This window comes from Marmota monax, unplaced genomic scaffold (genome assembly GCF_021218885.2).
Source record: "Marmota monax isolate L192 unplaced genomic scaffold, Marmota_monax_Labrador192_F-V1.1 WCK01_AAM20220418_F8-fsc00038, whole genome shotgun sequence".
Lineage (NCBI taxonomy): Eukaryota > Metazoa > Chordata > Mammalia > Rodentia > Sciuridae > Marmota > Marmota monax.
In genome coordinates, this window is record NW_026692498.1 from 4,013,178 (window position 1) to 4,018,291 (window position 5,114).

Below are 5,114 nucleotides of genomic sequence, written 5' to 3' on the forward strand. Positions count from 1 at the left end.
GCACCCTGGGCGTCTGGGTGAGGGGCAGTCACAGTAGGGGCCGGCCACACCTAGAAACCCTGTAATCAGAGTGTTGTGGTCCCCAAACACTGGGACTCACAATGACTCACTCAAGCACGCAGGCACACCCGGGCTTCCTGTGGGCAGGATCTACGGTGGCAGATCGGGGTGGTGGCCACCCTGGGCCCAGGAGGAGGGGAACCATCCTGAGAGGCTCATTTGGTGACTGGCTTTCCTGGGGCCCGGCCCACCCTGCCTCAGCCAGCCTGGAGGGACGCCCCCTGCTGGCCCTGTATCAGAAGTGCTTTGCAAGATCCTCTAGGACTCCGAGGCCCAGGGAGGGCTGAGCCCTGTTCACAGGCATGTGTTGTTGTTGTTTGCAAAAATAAGCCAGCAGTCTCCAGTGACGGACACACCCTGGGTGATCTCGCCTCCTCGGCTGGTAAGTCCCACCTTTGTGTGACTCCCTACCCTGGGGCATGGGCAGAGCCTGTGACCTACTGTAACTAATAGAAGTGATGTGAGGACACTCCCCTGATGATGTTCGGCTTGTTATGCCAGAGGACAAAGATGAGGCAGCTTTTCCAGAGGTCATTAAGAGCCCCCCATTGTCTTACAGCTTACCATCAGAAAAACCCATGGTGGGCCTGGACAAATCAGGAGAGACCCTTGGGCCAGGCCCAGGCCTTCCCTGAAGTTGGGAAGCCACACTACAAAGACCCCCGACTGGCTTGACGCATCAAGCTGCCACGGATTCTCCAGCTGCAGGGAAACAAATGAGGTGGGGGGCTGGGCCCTGCCCAGTCGATCCCCCCCTCCCGTGAGGAACACTGCTCTTGGCCACATGAGGCCCAGCAAGAACTCAGCTGAGAGGTGCCCGGGCTCCTGGTCCTTGGACACTGCCGCTCCTCACAGAGCAGGAGAGAGCCACACAGGGGGCTCTTCTCTGGGGGACAGCTCCTGGTCCCTGCTTAGGCCTCGAGCCCCGGCCTCCTTGAGTTCCGGCTGCTGTGGTAATCAGGGGCTCTGGGCCACCGGAAGGGCCGTGCCCCCGCCTGCAGCTTCTGGAGCGCAGCATGTCTAGGCGGGTCCACGTGACCACGGCCCAGAGCTGCTGGCCCCTGCAGGGAGGAGGGGCAGGGACCCAAAGTGTGAGCGCAAGGCCCCCGATTCATTGCCTGGAGCTGCAGGGGCCGTGCCCACCCGGTGGGCGGCTCAGCACCCCACGCCCATCCCTCACTCTCCAAGGCCACAGGGCTGACACCAGAGGTCATTAAGAGCCCTCCTGTCGCAGGGCCAGGCTCCCAGGGGCTCTGGGGAGGGTCCTTCGGCTTCTCTGCTCCGGGCTCCAGGTGACGATGGCTGGAGGTTGTGTCACCAGGTTCTGCCTCCGTCTCTGCCTGGCCCCCTCTGGAGTGTCTCAGATCCCCCGCAGGCCGGACGAGGACCTTGTCTACAGAGGTGGCCCCAGCCAGGTAGTCAGGGCCATCTCGCGAGACCCTTCAGTCCATCACACCTGCCGATAAAGTCACATGCGCGGGTTGGGGGTCGGGGGGACACGGCTTTGGGGCCACTTTTCATGCTGTTGTAGCCCTGGTGGGGTCCTTTCCCCAGGGAGGAGCTGAGCCCTGGACAGCGGGGCCAAGTGTCTCTGCAGGGGGCAGGTGGGACGGGCACCAGGAGGAGACCACCCTGTGCAGGTCGGGGGTCCAGGGCAGAGGAGGCAGGCTCGGAGGCTCGGAGGGTCTCCGGGACTTGGGGCAGGGTGGTACCAGGGGTGGCGTCCTGTGCTGCCATGATCTGGCCACCCCCTTGGGGCCCTGGAGGCGGTGACCCACTGAGCCTACCTCCTGCTGGATGCTAGGACCCCGGGGAGAGTCAGACGAGGCCCCTGTCAACAAGACAGCGTCTCCGCCACCCAACCACCTCCACACTGAGAGGTCGGGCAGCAGCACGTGGACACTCCGACAACCTCAGGCCACCAGGGCTTGCCACCGCCCTGCAGGGGCGCCCTCTCCCCAGGGAGGACCCAGGCTGGCCCACAGTCACAGGGGCTCCAGCAGGTGGACGAGCCCCAGCCCTGGGTCACCCTGGGCTGTCCCCTTGTCCTTTCTGTATCCCTTCTCTCCTCCACAACAGGGGGTGCCCTGGGGTCAGAGGTGAGGGCTCTGGACAAGCCCACCTGGGTCCTGTCTTTGGGCTGCCGCTTCCCGGCGGGGTGACGTGTCCTGCTCCCGCCCTGGGGGGGCTCCGTTTTCTCTTGTCATTATTTGATGGTCCATACACCGAAGCCACTCAGGCCCACATCTGCTCGTGGGAGCCCCGATTGCGCTCTGACCAGTAGCTCACAGTGCTGAGATGACCACGCGGTCAGTAACCCCCGAGTGCCTGAGAGGACCTCCTGCTCACGTCGCGTCCGAGGCAGGCAGTGGCGGGAGGGACCCTGCTCCTCGAGGTCAGCCAGGCTCCTGGTGGCTCTCGAGGCCTGAGTCCTCTGGTGAGACAAGAGTCGGGCCCCGGGACTCAGGGCCTCCCTGGGTCAGAGCTGGCCCATTTCCAGCTGCGGCCAGGGCCTGCGGCAGGGGGGACGCGCGGGCTAGCCGCGGCCACTCTGTCCTGGGGGCAGCTGGGGCCAGAGCCTGGGCTTGGTGCGGCCTGTTGTGGTCACAGTTGTCCCACACAGACCCGGAAATCCCCGGACGAGGTGGCCAGGGCCAGTCCCCCGCTCAGAGGCTGGCTCAGAGGCTGGCTCAGGCGGCTCCTCTCATGACTGAGTCTTCTCCGTGTCCCCGTCACCAGCCACCCCCTAAATCCCTTCATCTCACTGCTTCATCCTTTCTGTATTAAAAGAAAGCAAGCAGACAGGTTTCCAAAGAGCCTTTTCTGTTTTACCCCTGAATTTCCCGCCGGTCCTCCCTGGGGCTGAGGGGCAAGTCCCTGGTGCGTTAGGAGGTCGAGCGCTCTGCAGCCCGGGTCCCCAGCCCCGGGGGCAGTGCTGCTCGGCCCTGTGCTGGCCGACTGAGGCTCCCGCAGGGCGTCACAAGGCCCTGACCCACCCTGGCCCCCCACTTGTCTGTCTGAAGAGCCTGCTGGCCCGCGTCTCGGTCCGACGTGGCCCTGGGACTCGGGTGGCGGGGCTGACGCAGGCCCTTGGCGGCCGGGAGCCTCCCTCTCCAGGGGCTGCAGGTGGGCGGCTGGGACTTGAGCTATCCAGGGTGTCCCTCACGCCAGGTAGCTGCCACCTCCATCAACTTCTAAAACACTTCTTCACCAGGAGGAGACTCTACCTGCTGGTGGCTGCTCCCTGACCCTCCCGGGCCCAGCTCTGGTGACCACCGATGGTCATTAGAATCCATTTGCTGTTCCCGTGTGGCCTGCCTCCTGGGCTCAGCAGCCATGGCCTCCACCCTGCAGCCTGTGTGGGCCTCCACCCTGCAGCCTCTGTGGGCCTCCACCCTACAGCCTCTGTGGGCCTCCATGCTGCAGCCTCCATCAGCCCTGGCTTCCTACAAGCCCTCATCTCCTCTCTGCAGAGCCGGGGCAGGACCTGGCCCCAGGAAGGGACTCTGCTTCTCTCCTGCCTCCTGCCCACCCCGGTGAGCATCCGGGGCAGGAACCCACAAATGCATCTCAGATGTCGAGGCAGATGAGCAAACGGAGCTGTGAGCCGCGAGGGGGGCTCTGCCGCCTCCACCCTGAGCCCGGGGGCCGTGCATATGCCCCTGATTTGGACTCTGTATAAATAGCTTCACCTGGACTCGTTTAAAAGCGCTGTCAGTGGACTGCCCTGGGCTCCTCTTGCCCTTCAATGTCCTTCCGGAGCTGCCATGCTCGTCTCGTGGGGGTGGCCACCTTCCTGAAGGCAGGGGACCTGGACTTCAGCCACTGCCCGTCCACATTCCTGGGGAGCAAGAAGCCCAGGGACAGGGGTGGACCCTCGATTCCTAAAGGTGGGGCCAGCACACTTCCTGTCCCCAGGGAGCACCGAGTCACCTCCGGCTCCTGCCCCCACTTCCAGGGATCTGATTGTCCCGGGAGGTCCTTCGCTCGCTCCCGGGGACAGGCAGCGTGTCACCACACGGTCCCCAATTCACTGTAATTCCCCTGTCGTGCGGGGCTGGCATGAAGAGGGCGGCATCCCGGTGCCTGGGGACGGGCCAGGGTTGTGGGATTCTGCGGCAGCAGCGTCTCCCTGCGGGGCCTTGTGGGGCCTTTGCCGGGTGCGGGCTCCGGCTGCTCCGAGGTGCACCCCCACCGTGGAGAGGAAGCCATTTGTCATCCCGGAGGGATCTGGCTGCTGGCGTGTTTATCTGGAGGAAGGAAATGGACGCTTTTCATCTCCTCCAGGCGCGTCGGCCGCCCTGCCGACCCATCTGTCACGGGGGTCTGACCACGTGTCCCACTCTTGGCAGTACCTGCTCTGTGTCTCGGGCTCTCCGCTCATGGCTCGCAGTGTGTCACCCTCCACTGCCGCCTCCTCCTCCAGATAAATCTGTCATAAATTTACTTTTTGTCAGAGCTGAGTTTAGAAAACTGTCCCAGAGACAGGGTCCGGCGAGGCCAGGCCGTGTTCCCAGACCCGCACGCTCAGAGTGGGCGCCCAGGGTGCCGGGGCACGGGGTGCCGCCGGGGGGCGCCTGCTGAGCCCGGGGGGGCCCCACCCTGCGGCGGGTGGGGAAGGACTCCGTGGCTGTTCAAAGCTTTCAGTCAGGGAACAAATAGTGACAAACCCCACGGTGCAAACCGCGTGATGTTTGATGGATCCTCATCACCCAACCCTGGCCACCCGCATCAGCTAGGTCCTTTGGGTGACCCAGCTAGGGGTGCCCCTGAGGGAACAGCCACAGCGCTGTAGTCCAGCAACGAGGGGTGACCAGGAATGAGAGTATGTGCTAAATGACCATCCCCACCCCACATCCCTCTGTCCACCCACCCATCTGTCCATCTATCCACCCACTCGGCCATCCATCTGTCCATTAACCCACCCACCCACCTACCACCCGTCTGCCCACCCACCAACTCGTCCAACCATGGGTCCATGCATCAGGGATTCTTTGCCCAGATAATGTGTGCCAGGCCCTGTAAGGGTGCTGGGGACCCAGGGGTGACAGGGA

The 5,114-nt window shown here is 64.0% G+C and overlaps 2 long non-coding RNA genes across 2 annotated transcripts; one reads left to right on the top strand and one right to left on the bottom strand.

Moving 5' to 3' along the window:
* Positions 1-2,862, top strand: LOC124092982 (uncharacterized). Its single transcript, XR_006851809.2, has 2 exons — positions 1-442; positions 620-2,862. It is a non-coding gene; the product is annotated as an uncharacterized LOC124092982 (long non-coding RNA).
* Positions 1,376-4,895, bottom strand: LOC124092976 (uncharacterized). Its single transcript, XR_006851799.2, has 5 exons — positions 4,416-4,895; positions 3,994-4,310; positions 3,753-3,901; positions 2,183-2,838; positions 1,376-1,516 (listed from the first exon to the last, which is right to left on the bottom strand). It is a non-coding gene; the product is annotated as an uncharacterized LOC124092976 (long non-coding RNA).
* Between the last annotated feature and the right edge of the window lie 219 nt (positions 4,896-5,114).